The sequence below is a fragment of the Talpa occidentalis genome, unplaced genomic scaffold (genome assembly GCF_014898055.3).
Source record: "Talpa occidentalis isolate TD23 unplaced genomic scaffold, MPIMG_talOcc4v2.1, whole genome shotgun sequence".
In the NCBI taxonomy this organism is placed as follows: domain Eukaryota; kingdom Metazoa; phylum Chordata; class Mammalia; order Eulipotyphla; family Talpidae; genus Talpa; species Talpa occidentalis.
Window position 1 is genome coordinate 34,238,928 of NW_026555331.1, and position 19,084 is coordinate 34,258,011.

The 19,084-nt window shown below is 38.4% G+C and overlaps 1 long non-coding RNA gene across 2 annotated transcripts in view; it reads right to left on the reverse strand.

The window, feature by feature from the left end:
• Positions 1-1,496: 1,496 nt before the first annotated feature.
• The window catches only part of LOC119239360 (uncharacterized), a 105,614-nt gene continuing 88,026 nt past the window's right edge, over positions 1,497-19,084 (reverse strand). Inside the window, exons 11-12 of one of the 2 annotated variants that reach the window (XR_008550602.1) lie at positions 16,816-16,971; positions 1,497-1,563 (exon numbers count right to left, since the gene is read on the reverse strand). This is a non-coding gene — a long non-coding RNA (uncharacterized LOC119239360). Of the gene's footprint in view, positions 1,564-8,321; positions 8,416-16,815; positions 16,972-19,084 lie in introns of those variants that run through there. The other variant, XR_008550603.1, reaches the window with a different exon arrangement.

Genomic DNA, 19,084 nt, shown 5'->3' on the forward strand with positions numbered 1-19,084 from the left:
ACTCCAATAATATGTCAGTGTAAAAAAAACAATAACAGTACAAAACACACAAAGCAAAACAGACTATTATAAATCAGAGACATCCTGCAGGGGAGGAGGCAGGAGAGGGATCAGAGGGAGGGAGGGAGGGCACACAGGGGACTGAGGTGATGGTGCACAGGTACATTGGGGAAGGAAACTCTATGGGGGACTACACTGAGGGGGTGGGGGGAAGCAAAATTGTTTTGTTTTAAAGAAGAAAGGTCTGGGGCTTAGATGGTGTCTGGACACAGTAGGTGCTTAGTAAGAATTTGCTGACTAACCTCTTTAAACCTGTAGTTTCTGCTGTTCCTGAGTCGAATTATGAGATCCCTGACAAGAATTTCTCAGCCTTTTCTAAATCACCACATGTCCATTCTGGCCCCCTGGCCTCCTGTCTGGCCAATAGAGAATGATTTGACAGAGAAAGCTGTTATGAGAAGACCAACCTGTGCTTCATCTTGTTAAAACTGGATGAGAAAGAGCAGGGATGCAGCAGACAAGGAGGGTGTGGACTTTTGACTCAGACATGGCCCCTGGGATAGGACAAGTGCCTGGGGTGGAGGCCAGCGCCAGAGCAGGGTAATATCAATTTGGTTGTACAGACTAAACACACTACCTGGAAATTATGGTGGTAAATTAGGTGGTAGCTCAAACCAAGAATAGGGACTTCCTCAGGCAGACAAGTTAACATAGTCCTCTCAAGTTGGCCTCACAGAAGGTGGCTGCCCCAAGCACGGGGCTCAGATTGGAAGCAGGATTCTCAAACAGAATGTGCTAAAAGTTGGTTTAGGCGGGAGGCCCTGGTGGGGATGTTATCATAGCAGAAGCAAGAGTGGATTCATCTGGTTTTAGGATGGAAACTTAGTTCTAATGGGCTAATTCCCACCTGATTTTTTTTTTCTTCTTCAACTTTTATTAATTTCATAGTCATTTAAGTAACCATATCATTTTGGGAGTATGTTTTCACACTCCCATATGTGCACATGCTTCACTCTCCCTCCACCAGACTTCCCATGCATATGAGCTAGCCCCTTCCTTCCCTTATTCCCTTTCAATTCCTCTTTCCCGCTGCTAACCAGTATATTTTTTTTCCCAGCGTCTAAGAATTATTTTTGTTGAGATTTGCAGTTTGTTTTCTTTGGTTACTTTTATTTCATAAATGAGTGAAATCATTTGGTATCTGTCTTTCACTTTCTGACTTGTTTCACTTGCTTAATCTCCTCAAGATGCATCCATTTTCCTCCTCACCTGTTAAGCTGAGTCTTGAAATCAGGTAAAGTGATGCAGACTCATCTCTGAATTTGATCGCAATGACTTAGAGCACTTCACTTGTCCTTTTCATCCACCTTTCCCAACTCTCTTGGGCCACAGATGAGGATGGAAAGGATGTGGGAGTAGTGGAGGGAAATGTAGAAGGAGAGAATCTAAATCAGGTGAGACCTTGGAGGACACCTGAGAACTTATGGGAGGTTCTCAGTATTTAATTACTATCTGCTCTTCTCTCTTTAATATCCTCAAGTTCAAGACAAGTCCAAGTGGATCCTGCAAGGTAAGATGAGACACCTTTACTTCTTTCAGGTGATATGTGAACCAATTACAATTCATTGCTCTGGCAACCTTCCTGTACATGATAGCAGGTTCTTGAGTCACATCATTTTGTTCAGTGTTGTGTCTGTAACATAGGTAAGAAAAAACAACAAACCTGGTCTAAATATCATGAAAGGATATGATTTGAGGACCTGTTTTCCTTATGCATCTTTTGCTCAAAATAAGTTTCTGGGAACCTATCAATGACTCTCAGTTGGGATTTACTGTGTTGATCTTATTTGGAACAGTGATGCCTTGCATTTTCATAAAGTTAATGGCTGTAATTTTACATCTGTCCCACAGAAGGGAATAAAAGTTAATAATATTTTGATTCTGCTGCTTTGATCCCACTGTCCAGATTTTCATATTGATGCCAAGGATATTTTATCTCTGTATTTATAAACACAAACACTTTAGTAAGAATTACATCAAAATTGATGGATTATTATTGAAAAAAATTTATAAGGATTATCTTTCATTCAATCAATTTAATTCTAACATTTGGTAAAACATTTTTCCTTGTAATTATTGTTTGTGTAAAAAGATTATCACTAGGATCAATTATCATCTGATTCAATTCATTTATTTCAACTAAATTTTTGCCTAGCTGTATATTCTTTGATTATGAGTTTACATTTGCAGAAATTATTTCTATCAACCTTATTTCTCAGGTTAAATTTTATAGATATGTAGAAAATTTGATTTTTCCATTTACTCTCAGTTAAGAAGTATTTTTAAGACAAGTACAATTTTGGATGTCAGTTTTGGTTTGAAAAATCATTTCTACCACATCTGTTTCTTACTTCTAATTGTTTTAGTTTTTCATCTTTAACAAATTTACCACAAACAGTTTTAGCCAATGTTAGTTTTATTAACTGTAATTATTGTTTTCTGGTAATGTTTGATAAGTTAGATAAAGGACTGCTGGTTATTAAGATTTTATTGGAACAAACAGCAAAAAGCACTCTGATCACAGAAATCAGATGTAAAGCAAAGTCTGAAGTGGGGACAAAATGTCTTGCTCCTGGCCCACTCTGCTCTCACCAGACACAGAATGTCCAAATCCATCAACCCTTTGTTTCCAAATTCATCAACCCTTTGTCATGTCCAAGTCCATCAACCTGTTGTTTCAAATGATGGAAAATGTCAGGAAGATCCCTTTGTTAATTCTTTGATACAGTGCTCATTTCACCAGTAGAGATTGGTGGTGGTGGTGGGAACGAGGGGAAAGGGGTAGACTGAGAAGGGTCTAAGAGACAAAAGACTTGACTGTGTCATTTTGACAAAATTCCAGAACAAAGCAAAAATTTGCATGTCCCTTTCACGATAAAATTTGAGCTAAGATTATTGTTCCCAGTTCCAGTGTTGCTGATGTGCAATCCTTTTAGTATATCACAAAACTTGATAAGAAGCCTATGAATTTAACAGAATTGGAAGAGACTGTTTTGAGCACTTTAATCTAAAATTTGCAGAGCTGTGTTAGTTAAAAGACAGACTTACATATGAGAATCAGAGACTACTTCGTATTGGAAAGAACAGGAATATGGGTCAGAAAACTGGTTTCTGGTCCCAGCATGTCTTCATTTCACTCTGGGGACTTTGGGCCACTTATTTGGACTCTTTGAATCTGTTTCCTCATCTACAAATTCCTGAAAACTCATAAGATGGTTATGAAATTTAAGAAGCAACAAATTCTCTGACTAATGTGAAGGGCTATGCCAGCAATTATTACTGAGTGGTGGTCATGAACTTGGGAAATGAATCATTTTTCTTTTAAAAAGAAAGCTTCCAGTTCTGCGCTTCTTCTCTTTTCTCTGCTCCCCTTCCATACTTCTTCCTCCTCCTTCAGCTGGACACACTTAATAGTCTGGGAATGGGAACTGGATACACCAGAATGACCAACCTTATGACTTAGGATGGGGGACTTGGGGTCACAAGGTATCAGTGAATTGAAAAACTGACTTCATCATTACAGGTAATCTATTTAGCCTCCAGAACATTCTGGACACAGAGGCAAGCTGAGCAACATGAGATGGCAATCCTTCCTGCGACTCATCACACATCAATGCCAAGAGTGTAATACAAGCTGAGTGTAATACACTCATATTTGGCACTTTCCTAGACTTTGCCCCATACATCTCTTCCTTTGATGATTTTAATGTATCATTTCCCTATAATAAATATAACCACAAATTTAGTAGCTTTTATTGGGTTGTGAGTATAATAAATTATCAAAACTGAGGGGGGTTTTGGGAAATCTTTTCACTCAGTTGTCAGAAATAAGGGTGATCTTATATGGATTGTTTCCTCTAACTGTGTAGTAGGCACTTGACTCCTGTTTTGGAGGAAAGTCTCAGATAGACTTCACAATCTGAAGAAATGTGTCCTTCACCTCCAAATTTGACCAATTCCTGGTACCATGTCACTATTTATTACTTCTCCTGAAAATTTGGGAGACCTTGCATCATCCTTGAAATCTTGGTGATTTCTGGAGTGAGGTGAAAAAAGGAAACATCTTTCACATACTTGTCTTGAAGACTCATTTGTCTTGCATGTAATTGAAATGGTGTAGGTTAAATTCCTTGAGAGACAAAGGAAAGTTTGCTCATATTACTCATAAGGCTAATTCACTCAACAATGTTTGTGCAGCTTTTACCAAGATCCAGGCATTATTTTAAATACTTTATGTGCATTAACTCATTTAACATTGATAATATTGTTGAAGCTGCCTCCATTAATATTATTATTCCCCCACTGCACAAGGGAGCGGACCGGGGTGAGTGGGTAGGGGAATGAAATAACTCAAAATCGTAAGTGGTGGAGCCAGGCAGAAACTCAGATTCCAGAACTGTTTGTAACCATTTTGTAATTGAGACTGTGGATTCAAAGATTTGAATCTTGGATTAAAAGGAGCCCATTCTAGTGGGAAGACAATGCTGTTATAATACAACAAGTTGTATAATAGAAAGATTTCAGAAGTTGTAGTAACAAATCTGAGTTGCCTCAATCAAAATTGAGATTTTTAAAATAATTTTTAATGAAGTATCACTGTCTCACATCCTTGTTAATTTTTTGACAGTATTGAACTTCTCTCTTCAGGTGTGGTCACTGTTAGCTCTTTTTCTCTGCTTTATAACCTCCCATCATCATGTCTCCTAAAAGTACCATCCACTCCCACCCCAAATTATCTGGAAGCAATTCTTTGTTGCAAATATCTTTTTCCAGAGTAACATGCCTTTAAATTTTGCTTATGGTGTTTTGTTTCACACAGAAGTTTGAAGTTTTAATTTTAATTTTTTCCCCTCATATGACTCTACTATACAGGAAAGTGGAAATAAAGATTCCCCTGTGACTTTGAAGAAGTAAGCTGCCATGGTGCAAGAAGGCCACATAAGAAGGAATTGCAGGTGGTCTGCAGCAAGCTGAGAATAGTCCTTGAGTAATAACCAGTAGTAAAATGGGACCTGAGTGCTACAGCTGCCTGTCACATAGTTTAAGCTTTTCCCAGAACACCACAATACATTTAGCTGTTATGTCTCTTTAGTCTCCCCTTGTTTGCAATGGTTTCTCAGAGTTTCCTGAGTTTTGATGAATCTGGCAGATTTAAAGAATGTATTGTGTAGAATGTTTCTTCAATTGGGATTTGCCTGTGTTTTTCTCATGATTAGTTTGGAGTTACATGGTATAGGGAGTAAGACCACAGTGGTAAATTACTTAATAAATTACTAAGCTTTTAGTAATGGGTGATGAAGACCTTTTCTCACTGAAGCTTCAGCTAACCTGAGCTAGTTTCAAATGGTACATCATTCTGCAGTGCTGATAGTCCAGATCTGCAAATCTGCTGGAGATGATGGAGAGGCTAGAACACACACGCCCTTTTCATCTTTTCTTTCATTTAACTAGCAAGTTGATAAGTCCAGAAAAAGAAGACCTCCTTTCAGAACCACCCTTGAAAGTCATCTTGTGGCCTCTTGCTCTGGGTCTTAGGAATTTTCTGGACAGAGGGACTACAGACCAACAGACTTCAGGAGGTATTTCCTGCCATGATTCCTGGGTATGACTGCTAATTTACTCCAAAAATTCACTAAGCAACAGGGCTCAGCTCCTCAGTTCTAGACCTAAAATCAGAATTCCAAACTTCTGCTTGAGTCCTACATGCTTCTTTGTTCATTTTTGTAGAATAATTGCTCCTTGTTGCCTAATTCCATGGCTTCCTCTCCTATAAATAACTAGAAGGGAGAATCTAAAACAAATCAGCAAGGCTGCTTGTTTTGACCAAATTGTCAATTAATTAATTCCAGGTGCTGGGAGTTGCAATCAACATCTGCAACAAGAGCAGCATCTTCTGGATGAACAGAAGAAATGAACTAAAATGTTGGGGAAAGAATCTGAGATCTCAGTGCCCAGGCTTCATGACTATATCCAGGGACTGATGCTACTTCTAGAACTCTACAAGCAATACTGAGAGGAAGAGCTAGCCAACACTGTACTAGCTAGTGTACAGAAGAGGAGAAGGAAAGTTTTAATTACTTCTATTTTCAAATGGGAATTATTGATGGAAATCTTGATACTGGCTATATTTTAAAAGGAATGGGACAAAGTACTACCCCTATTTTGTTCATGTATATGACTTTCAAGAGAATTATGATTCCAGCAGTAGGTCAACGTGAAAGAATCCCAGGAAAGGATCTTTCGCATAGCAGGTATGCTTGAGAGTGCCACAGAAATAGAATTAAGAATGATATTATAAAAGGCAAGACACAGTGCAGAGCAGCTATGGCAAAGCCAGGATGTACTAAGTGGGTAGGAGGGTGAGACAGCCAGGCCTCTTTCTCACTGCTAATCCTGGGGCAGCTTCTGGGGAAATTTCTATTTTCATTCACAATTTCAATTGCCTTGAGAGACTGAACATGTATCTACCATGCATACACGCACACATGCACACACAAGCACCTCCTTCTCTCATAGCGTCCTCATTTTCATGGTCTCCATAGTTGGGGATAGGGATTCCCCGTTTTCTTGGGCTGGTGTGTGGGCTGGTGTTTCGGCTGTCCCTGTGTGGCAGCTGCTGTGGAGGGATACACAATTCTTCTTGGGGCCACGACTTGTTTTTCTTTCAATTATTTTACTTCCTATTGTCTTCCTTCAATGAAGAAAATCTTGGCATATGGCCTATCTTCTTCTTCTTCAAAAAAAAAAAAAGACAGTTCTGGTTTCCATTTTTAAGAGAATTTTGGCAGCTGGAGTCACAGTGCTGGATATTTTACTGCATTTATCAATCAAACAATGTACATATGGAAACAGCACTATCTAGATAAAACTTCAGAGCAATCACTGTTCACAAGAAGCCATTTCAAAACAAGGATTTTCTAATCACAAGTGGAGCAAAAATAAAACTATAAGGAGTGGGCAAAAAGATTCGATGATCAGGTAGAATGATACACTGCTTTAGTTCATAAATGTAAAGATTGGCAATTACTTTGTAGTAGGTCTGATAAATCTGATTTTGAAAGTCGGGAATCCATTGTTTACAAATCCAGACACCAAACTCAAACCCTTTTAAGTAACAATGGGAGGGCCTCCCCGGTGGCGCAGCGGTTGAGCGCTGGGTTGCGAAGCTGCCTGCAGCCTCTGCAGCACCGGTTCGATCCCCGGCTGCTCCCCTGCCACTGGAGGAGGGTCCCGCATGGCACGCAGACCTCTCCTGCCGCCCGCTGCTCCCCTCAGCAGTGTACCTCGGTCCTTCTGCCTGCTCTGCTCCCCGCTCTGGCTCTGGTGAATTCTCTCGCCCTCCCGCACTTCTGACTGTACCCAGTGTTTGTATAAATAAATAAATAAATAAATAAATCTTAAAAAAAAGTAACAATGGGAATTCATTTTTAAGATTCTAGGTTTTCTCAGGGAATCCAAAGAAGAGTTAAACACTAGATATAGAAGTAATGGGGGTTACTTCAATGTGAGCTTCCATTACCACTGAAACTTCTCTCTTGGTGCTGTCTGACTTTTCCCACATGACAGAAATGAAGGTGTGACTTTCCTCCTTCATACTGATTAGTGACTGACCTAAGTCCATCAGTCCTAAGTCTAAATATTCAATGTGGGACTTATTGGCATAAGCTGGTAAAGGTGCTCACTCTGGACCAATAAGCTGTAGCTGAGAGGTAGGGCACCAGACTGGCTTAATTTGGATCTGGTGCCCACCCCTTGTCAACAGACAAGGGTTGGAAGGTGGCAGGTGGAGTGATAAAGGTACTCACAGGGAGGTTCCCATGTAAGCCTTGTAAATTGAAGACAGACTGAGCACAAAATAACATAGATGTCATCTACACAGTTTAACACTCTTTGGAGAACTGCCCTTTGTGTGCTTGTTTTCCTTACAGCTTTGCTGATTATAGGAAAATAGTATGTTTCTTCAACAGTGTGGAATGGAACCCACATTTATGTTTGTGCCTGGGGGATATTTTGGCTTTAGAAGGTTAGGCTCTCACTCTCCCTAGAGTGAGCTCTGATGGCATTAAATATTGACCTTTGCAAGAACCAAATATAATGGATGCTAGCCAACATCATGGTTTGAAGGGTATTGTGTTTCTTCTAATTAAAGGCTCATAGGCAGCAGCTGGGCTGAGGAAATGTTCAAATCAAAGATCAGCATCTTATAGCATGCTGATTTTCAGTGAACTGTGAGCTGGGATTCATTGCCACACACCTCTTCCTGCCACTTAGGAGAGTCATTGTTTACTGCTGTTTCCATCGTAAGAAAATGTGGCCAACATGGTATTCTCAACACACTCCATTCCCCTTAGGACTCTATAAAAATAAGGAATGTCTCATTGATATATACACATTTGAAATCTATTCATCTGTAACTTAAAGGTTATTGGCGACTGATTAATAATTTCTGGTTTGCTTAATTATAAAACAATCATTATCACTGAAACAATACAATGCTCCAGTAATGCTAGTAAGAGTAGTGGTCAAGGATCACCCATGCCACAAGGACAATTTGCATTAACATAATCACATAGAGAACCCTCAAAGACATAGCAAGGTTAGGAAGAAATGCATTAGAAATTCCCAGCCATCTCTATGGCTTACATACACAGGTAATACAATCTCACTTCTGAGCAGGAAGTGAAGAATCAGAGGCACGTGAATCAACAAGGGAAAAAATAAACAAATGGCTTGTGAAAATATTATGTAATATAAGAAATGGCAAACGGTTCATTAAAGAAAAAAAAAAAAAAATTGTGTTAGGAAAAAAAATAGTTAAATAAAGAAATCCAAAGTAAATCTTTGAAAGCATATGTTTTGTGTTCTCATTGAAATTCTCAAAAACCTGTCCTTTATCAAACAAAAGAGGGAAGAGAAGATAAGACTATAGATTGTGATTAAAAGGGAGTTGCTCTAGGAAGAGACTAAAAAGAGTGAATGAGGTAAAAAATGTCATAAAAAATTTTAAATCTTCTGACTTTTAAAGTTGATACTATAAGTTTAAATAGTTGTAATGGATCTACTTTCAGGTATATTATGAACTTTGATAGTTCAAACCAAAGTAAATCAGCACTATTTAAAATGTATCCAATGTTATCTAAATGCCTTGATTATTTCGATAATGACCATACCTACTTTATTTTTATCCAAGTAGTGTTGCATTATAACATTATAAAATTTCAAGTGTGCACCAGATCTTTCTCTATTTTAAAATGTACTTGAAAAGACCCATCATTAATAGGTGAAAATTTAAGAGTTCATCATGTTTTTATTTTTACTTTTCTCTGTAGAATTTATATTATTATAGGGTATTATCAACATGAGCTATTTTATTCATCAATTTTCAACACCAGGAATATGAACTTATATTTAAATTTAAATCTTTAAAAGTTTCCCATGACTATAGGTTCTAAGAGTTAGAGAAGTTTGAGTTCTAGTTTGAGTTATTAGAATTGCTGCTATCCAACTTATCAAAATAACATAAACATATCACGTATTTTAACCACAATATGTATGATTTTGGGGGGAATGTCCTTCTTAATGAGATGGTTAGGGCTATTTATCTTTTGGGCAATCAGCTTATATAATCATATATAAATATTTTTTATTGTTAGAATAAGACATGATTCAGCATCCATTCTATTCTTATTTTTTAATTTTTATTGCTGAAAATGAAGGGCAATCGTATTGACATATACAGAAATAGAAGGAATTCTATGATGGTAATAACATGTATTCTTTGAACTCCTCTGACTTGCATGTAAAAAAAAACACATAACTACCTAACATCAAAAGTTATTTGAAGGGGCGGAGCAACATGGCGGCGAGGAGACGCTGCGAGTAAGATCTCCCATTAAAAAAAGTTAATAGGGAGGAAAAGCGGCAGGTCCCAGTGAGAACTGGGACACGGAAGATAAACGGGTGACGCCAGCGAACTGCCCGAAGAAGAAACTGGCCATAAAAGAGGACTAGAAGGGAGGGAAGCGCAGAACCCTGCTCCCCTCCCCCGCCCACAGAGGCGGCACTCTCCGACCGGCAGAGAGGAGGAAACAACAAACCAAAACGGCCAACAAGAAAAACGGACACAGCAAGCGGGACTGTGAGTGGAAAGGAACTATTGCAGCCACCACACCCCATGAACGGGAGCTGAGGCGAACCCTGCAGGATCCGCCGCAGCGGTGAGCGAACGGCTCCGGGCGCCATTAGAGAAGAACAAAGACCCGGGAGACGCGCACACAGCCCGGGCTGCCGGTAAGCTTGCGCGGAGAGCGGTGCGCTTGGCGCGCTTGAAAAGCAAGTGCAGACCTGGATCGCGGCTGCCCAGGTCCCCGCGCCTGCGACCTAGGCTTGCGGGGAGACGACCTAGGCTTGCGGGGAGACGCGCGGAGGTCCTCACTGAGGTGACGGTCCCTCCCTGAGTGAGCAGGAACCAGGCGCCCAGGCACGGGAGCGGTGCAAAAGGCTCCATTCCCGCGCCACTGAACTGGGCTACAGCCCGCGTCCTGGAACTGAGGGCTTTGAACTGAGACCCGGGGCACGAAAATTCGGGGCGTGGTTTCTCCACGACGGTGGGGCACAAGGCAGACACAGCACCCCAAAGCTGTTGAGGTGTACCCTACCATTCCCGCTCTGTTCTCTGTCCCACGGGGTGGGGGGAGGCGAAAAACAGCCCCCCAAGGACAATAGGAGAGATCTCTGGCGCCACCTAGCGACCAGGAAAAAAAAAAGTCACTAACACCCTATAAAACAGGACATTTCTTAAGACTGCTTGAAAAGGGCAGAAGGTTTCTGGAGGACCCAGTGGCCAGCCGGAGTTATTCCACGCCAGGCCCCTTCCGACCAGCAGTCTGAGCCCACAGGGAGCAGGCACCCACGTCCGGGGCAGACCGGGTGCGCAGAAGAGTGTGCCTGAAACCGGAGGCGCAGGGACTGCATCCCGCTTCGCCATTTGAGAACAGGGGCATTTCTTCAGTAAAAACTGCCTAAAACCAGCAGAAAGCTCCCCCAGAAGACAGAGATGGCTCCTGGAAGAGCCAGAGGGGAGCGGAGAAGTTCACCCAAGAATTCAGTCAGTCCGAGCAACACAGTGTCCCAACGCATACGACAAATTAGAAAACAGACAGTAGGGAGTAGAAGAACCACACGCAACCTAAAAACTCCTCAGGAAAGAAGCACACCACAAAAAGAAAACCACTCCCCAGATTGCAACGACAGCAACTTGGAAGAACTTCTGAGCCTTCCAGAAAGAGAATTTAAAATTGCCATGATTAAAAAAGTGATAGATCAGAAGAAGGAAATTGAGTCCCTAAAGAGGGAAGTAAGAGAAATGCAGGAGATCAAAGAATTAATGGAGGAACTAAAGAACTCTGGGAAAAGCAATGAAAGCAGAATAGATGAAATGGAAGAACGAATAAGTAATCTTGAAGACACAGAAATAAAAAGAACCAAAACAGAAAAGGAAAGAGAAGTACGAAGGAAAAAGAATGAAGAAAGACTTCGGGAACTATCTGACTCCATGAGGAAAGGAAATATAGAGTTATAGGAATTCCAGAAGGAGAGGAGAGAGATGTAGGAACAGAGAAAATATTCATGGATATAATTGAAGAGAACTTCCCAAATGAGAAGAAGGAGCTGAAAATTGATATACAAGAAGCAAGAAGAACACCAAACTTCCACGACGAAAGGAAAAACACAGCAAGACACATAATAGTAAAGCTCCCAAGAATCCAGGACAAGGAAAAAATAATGAAGCTGACAAGAGGGAAGAAACAGATAACATTCAAAGGAAAACCAATCAGGCTGACATCAGACTTCTCTGAAGAAACACTACGGGCAAGGAGAGAGTGGAGGACATAGTCAACAGACTCCAAGAAAACAGATGCCAACCAAGAATACTCTATCCCGCAAAGCTCTCTTTCCTCCATGAAGAAAGAATATGGACCTTCCCAGACAAAGAGAAACTCCGGAATTTCATTGCGACTAAACCCCCACTCCAAAAAATACTACAAGGAATCCTAAAGCCAGAACCTCAGAGGGACGAATAACAACGAAAGAAGACCAAAAAAAAAAAAAAGTTATTAAAAGAATAAATAAATAAAATCAAAGGAAAGACAAACATAATGGCAAATACAGATGCTAACATATCAATATTAACTCTAAATGTAAATGGACTAAACTCTTCAATAAAAAGACACAGAGTTGCAGCCTGGATTAAGAAACAAAACCCAACCTTTTGCTGTCTCCAGGAAACACATTTAGCTACAAAAGATAAAAATAGGCTCAAAGTCAAAGGATGGAAAACAATCCTACAAGCAAATGGGCCAAAAAGAAAGCAGGAACAGCTATACTTATATCAGATAAAACAGACTTCAAACTCAAAAAAATAAAAAGAGACCCCAATGGTCACTACATTATGATTAAGGGGACAATACTTCAAGAAGAAATAACACTCATTAACATATATTCACCAAACGAAAGAGCACCAAAATATATCAGACAACTGTTGTCCTCTCTGAAAACAGACATCAGAGAAAACACATATGTAGTGGGAGACTTCAACACACCACTATCAACAATGGATAGATCAACAAGACAAAAAATAAGTAAAGAAACTAAAGCTCTAAATAAGGACCTAGAGCATTTGGGCTTAACAGACATCTATAGAACACTAAACCCAAAAAAAACGGAGTACACATTTTTCTCAAGCGCACATGGATCATTCTCCAGGATCGATCACATACTGGGGCACAAGACAAACATCAACAGATACACCAAGATTGACATCATACCAACCATCTTTTCTGACCACGAAGGCATCAAACTAGAAATAAATCATAAAAAGAAGGCAAGGAACTATCCTACCTCATGGAGATTAAAAGCCACACTACTGGAAGACCACTGGACTAACGAGGAGATCAAAGAAGAAATTAAAAAATTCTTTGAATTGAATGACAAGGAGGACACCAATATCCTAAATGTATGGGATGCAGCAAAAGCAGTAATAAGAGGAAAAATATAGCAATAGAAGCTCACATCAAAAAACAAGAAAGAACTCAAAGAAACAACCTAATCTCGAAGCTCAAAGATCTAGAAAAAGAACAACAAAAAAACCCCAGAACCAGTAGAAGAAAAGAAATAATAAAAACCAAAGCAGAAATAAATGAAATTGAAACTAAAAAAACAATCCAAAAGATCAATGAAACCAAGAGCTGGTTCTTTGAAAAATAAATAAAATAGACAAACCCCTAGCCAGGCTCACAAAGGAAAAAAGGGAGAAAGCACAAATACACAGAATCATAAATGAAAGAGGAGAAATCACAACGGACACAGCAGAAATCAAAAGAATAATCAGTAACTACTATGAACAGTTATATGGAAACAAGTTCAACAATCTAGAGGAGATGGACAAATTCCTACAACTCTACAATCACCCAAAGCTAGATAAAGAAGAAAATAGAACACCTAAACAGACCAATTACAAGCAGCGAAATTGAAATGGTAATTAAAAACCTCCCCAAAAACAAAAGCCCAGGACCTGATGGATTTACAAATGAATTCTACCAAACATTCAGAGACGAATTAGTGCCTATCCTTCACAAACTCTTCCAAAAAATTGAGAAGGAAGGGACAATACCAAACACGTTCTATGAAGCCAATATTACACTAATACCAAAACCGAATAAGGACAACACAAAAAAGGAAAACTATAGGCCAATCTCCCTAATGAACACTGATGCAAAAATCCTCAATAAAATTTTAGCTATCAGAATCCAACAATGTATCCATAAGATAATTCACCACGACCAAGTTGGATTCATTCCAGGGGCACAAGGATGGTTTAACATCCGAAAATCAATCAACGTTATCCAACACATCAACAAAAAGAAATATAAAAAACCATATGATAATATCAATAGATGCTGAGAAAGCTTTCGACAAAGTGCAACACCCATTCATGATAAAAGCCCTTGAAATTCTTGGGATACAAGGAACATACCTCAACATCATAAAGGCCATCTATGAGAAGCCAACAGCCAGTATCATTCTCAATGGTGAAAAGCTGAAAGCAATTCCATTAAGATCTGGAACAAGACAAGGATGTCCACTCTCACCACTGCTTTTCAATATAATACTGGAAGTCCTAGCCAGAGCAATAAGACAAGAGAAAGACATCCAAGGAATCCAAATAGGAAAAGAAGAAGTCAAACTATCACTATTTGCAGATGATATGATAATATACATAGAGAACCCCAAAATCTCCACAGAAAAACTAATTCAACTCATCAATCAATTCAGTAAAGTGGCAGGATACAAAATCAACACGCAAAAGTCAGTAGCCTTCCTATACACAAACAATAAATCTGAAGAAGAAGAAATCAAAAAAACCACCCTTTTATTATCGAAACAAAAAAAATCAAATATTTGGGAATAAATCTAACAAAAGAGGTAAAGGACCTATACAAAGAAAACTATAAAACACTGTTAAAAGAAATAGAAGAAGACACAAAGAAATGGAAAGACATCCCCTGCTCATGGATTGGAAGAATAAACATTATTAAAATGGCCATCCTACCAAAAGCAATATACAGATTCAATGCTATTCCAATCAAAATCTCAATGGCATTCTTCAAAGAAATAGAACAATTATTGATGAAATTCATATGGAATCACCAAAAACCCCGAATAGCCAAAGCTCTACTGAAAAAAAAAGAAGGAAATGGAGGCATCACACTCCCAGACTTCAAACTATACTACAAAGCCATAATCATCAAAACTGCATGGTATTGGAACAAGAACAGACATACAGACCAATGGAATCGAATAGAAAATCCAGAAATAAACCCACAGATTTATGGTCAACTAATCTTTGACAAAGGAGCAAAGACTATGCATTGGAGCAAAGAAAGTTTGTTCAATAAATGGTGCTGGGAAACTGGGTTGCTACATGCAAAAGAATGAAGCTTGACCACTACCTCACACCATACACAAAAATCAACTCAAAATGGATTAAAGAACTAGACATAAGACCTGAAACCATAAAATACATAGAAGGAAATATAGGCGAAACACTACGGGATTTGTACATCAAAGACATCTTTACAGACACATCACCCAAAGCAGTGATAGTGAAGACAAAGATAAACAGCTGGGACTACATCAAATTAAAGAGCTTCTGCACAGCAAAAGAGACAATAACAAAAACAAAGAGAAACCCCACCAACTGGGAGAACATTTTTGCACCCAACACTAATGATAAAGGACTGATCACAAAAATCTGCAAAGAGCTGATGAGACTCAGCAACAACAAAGAAAATAATCCAGTCAAAAAATGGGCAGAAGAGCTAAAAAGAAACTTCTCTGAAGAGGAAATGCAAATGGCCAACAGACATATGAAAAAATGTTCAACATCACTTGTAATCAGGGAAATGCAAATCAAAACTACCATGAGATACCATCTCACACCAGTGAGAATGGCACATATTAAAAAAACTAGCAACAACAAATGTTGGCGAGGATGTGGAGAAAAAGGAACTCTTGTGCACTGTTGGTGGGAGTGCAAACTGGTCCAACCACTATGGAGAGCTGTGTGGAGATTTCTGGACCTACTAAACATAGAGCTTCCATATGATCCAGCAATTCCACTCCTAGGTATTTACCCAAAGGACACAGAAACATCAATTCCAAAGAGCACCTGCACTCCTATGTTTATAGCAGCACTGTTTACAATAGCTAAGCTTTGGAAACAACCCAAATGCCCAAAAATAGATGACTGGATCAAGAAGATGTGGTACATATATACCATGGAATATTACTCAGCATTCAAAAAAGATAAACACATGCAATTTGCAGCAACATGGATGGCGCTGGAAGGGATCATGCTCAGTGAAATAAGCCAAAAAGAAAAAGAAAAATACCGGATGGTCTCACTCATAGCAGGAATCTAGAAAACTTAAATAAGGGACCAGGAAAATGAATATAAGAAAGTGAAAATCAAAGTCAACAAAAACTATGAACCAGAGACACTTTTTGGGAGCGGGGGGGAAAGGTTTGGGGTCAGAATTGGGCGTTTGCAATTGTATAGGGGAATATAAAAATAAAATTTAATATTAAAAAAAATAAATAAATAAAATTTTGGAACTCGAAAAAAAAAAAAAAAATAAAACATTCAAATCATAAAAAAAAAAACAAAAAAAAAAAAAACAAAAAAAAAAATACAGAAGGGATTGAAAATTTATAGGTGCCACTTAAAAGAAAAGAGAAATTGGTGAATTCTATTTCTGTATCTTTATTTCAACTACTATATCCCAAAGATGATCATGTCAACAAATAATCAATAAAAATGATCGAAAAAAAAAAAAAAAAAAAAAAAGTTATTTGAATTATCTAGCAGTGGATAAATCTTTAAATTTTGTTAACAGCAAAGAATCAGAAATAATGTGATATGCAACAATATGTGTCACCAAGTCCTTGAATCTTTCCCTCTATCAATATCAACACCAGTATTTCAAATTTCCCCTTTGTCACCCTGGTGTGTGTGTGTAGGGGGGGTGGATGGGAGAGGGTTGGGTGTCTAAATCCTAAGCCAATACACCTGTTTCAGTTTTATTGATGCCTAACGAACCACACCCAAACTCAGTGGGTAGAAAATAACCATTTTGTGGGCAGAATATCTAAAAAGACACTTCTCCAAAGAAGACATACAAATGACCAACATACCTTTGAAAACAATGCTCATCATCAGCTATTGGGTAGATGCAAATCAAAACCACCTCACACCAGTAAGAATGACCCATATCAGAAACAACAAGTATTTCTGAGGGTGTAGAGGAAATGGAATTCAGAGAAGGTGGGAAATGTAAACTGGTCCAGCCCCTATGGAAAAACAGAATGGAGGTTTCTCAAAATATTAAAAACATATCTATGAGGTGGCAGAGCAATTCCACTTTTTTTTTATATTTATAATAGTTTTTGAGTTTTATTAGAATATATATTTTATTTTATTTAAAAAATTTTTTTAAACAATATTTGCTTCCCTCCACCTGCTCAGGTTGAGTCCCCATAGAATTTCCTTCCCCAAGGCACCCGTGCACCATCACCTCGTCCCCTGTGCTCTTCCCTCCCTCCCTCTCATCCCTCTCCCTCCTTCTCCCCTGCAGGATGTCTCTGATTTGTAATTGTCTGTTTTTGCTTTGTTGTGTTTTGTACTGTTATTTTTTTACACTGATGTCTTATTGGATTCCCCTATATACCTGTTATAAGTGAAACCATCTGATATTTTTCTTTTTTCCTTCAGGCTTATTTCACTGAGCATAATTCCTTCTAGCTCCATCCATGTTGCTGCGAATGACATGAGTGCATCTTTTTTGGTTGCTGAATAATATTCCATTGTGTATATGTACCACACCTTCTTGATCCAGTCATCTATTTTTGGGCATTTGGGTTGTTTCCAGGTTTTACCTATTATAAATAATGCTGCAATAAACACAGGTGTACAGGTGTTTTTTTGAATCAATGTTTTTGTGTCCTTTGGGTAGATCCCTAGTAGTGGAGCAATTCTTTTATGTATCCATCCAAAGAATACAAAATGCTAATTTGTAGGTGTATACACACTCCTATGTTGAATGTAACATTATTGATAATAGCCAAGTTATGGAAACCACCTAAGTACCCAACAACAGATGAGTGGACAAAGATGTATTATATATAAAATGGAATACTACTCAGCTACAAAAAGTCATATGGAGAAAGATAAATGCTGGATAAGGAGAAATCTCACATGTGGAATATGAAGAAATGTGGAATATGTGGAATGTGATAAAATAAAGAAAAGAAACAGTTATTATCAAACCAAAACAAATCCTAGACATTTGACTGCAAAATTGAGGCTACCATAGGGGAGGGTGGAAGAGGATAGCAAAGTGTGGAAGTGGTCCAATGGATTATGGTGGAAGAATATTGAGACTTTGGTGGTGGATGTGGTAAGATACATCTTAAGAGGTGTGAACCTAAACCCCTCAATCATTTACAGTGTTGTAAACCAATGTTACCACAATAATAATAATATAATAAATAAAATAAACATATTGTTATGTTTACTGGTTCTGTGGGTCAGGAATTTGCCTCTGTGGTAGAAGATGACTGTAAGGAGTTTACTATAAACCAAAAATGGCTAAAGCAATGTACCCCATGAAACCTCAACATTGGCACCAGAACTCTCTAGAGAAAAGGACTCCATACCAAAGGGAAACTGCTGGGAGAAGTGTACAGTCAACAGAGCCCAGGAGCATTTAGAAAATATGCCACCATATTTTAAAATACTATATAAGAACAACACAAGGAGTTGTTCTTCGAAATTGAAAGAGCTCTATGAACCAAACTTCTTTCTAAATGTTCTGGAAAACTCAGTTCACATTAAAAATGAGCAACAGAAAAGTACTGAGGTCAAATCCCTTGCAAAGTTATTATAAGAAAAAAAGAGATTAAAAAGTAGAACAACATCCCCACAGACAAAGAAAGCATGCCAGTAAGACATGTTCAAAAAACAGATAAAACTATAATGGATTATTTCAAAATAAACTAAAAGGATTAAGAAAACGATATTGGACATGAAAGAATAACATAAATAAGAATTAGGAAGCCTAAGAAATGAGATGACAGACTAAGTAAAGAATTAGAAATGTAAGAAAAACACCAATTTATAAATGATGAAATGAGAAGGAAAATAAGAAAGAATAAACATGAAAAGAAGGATATACTAAAATCAAGAGGAAGAGAGAAATAAGGGAGAGGAAATGGCAAATATAAAAGACAGGTAAAGAACACCCAAAATACTGATAATAGGAGTCTCTCATGAAGGGAAGCAAAGAAATAGAAAAATAATGAGGGCTATAATTTAAGAACATTTTGTGAAATGAAATGACATTTTAAATAATATATTCAAAAAGTACATTGTATACCTAAGCAAGACATTTTCTAGTGAAACTAT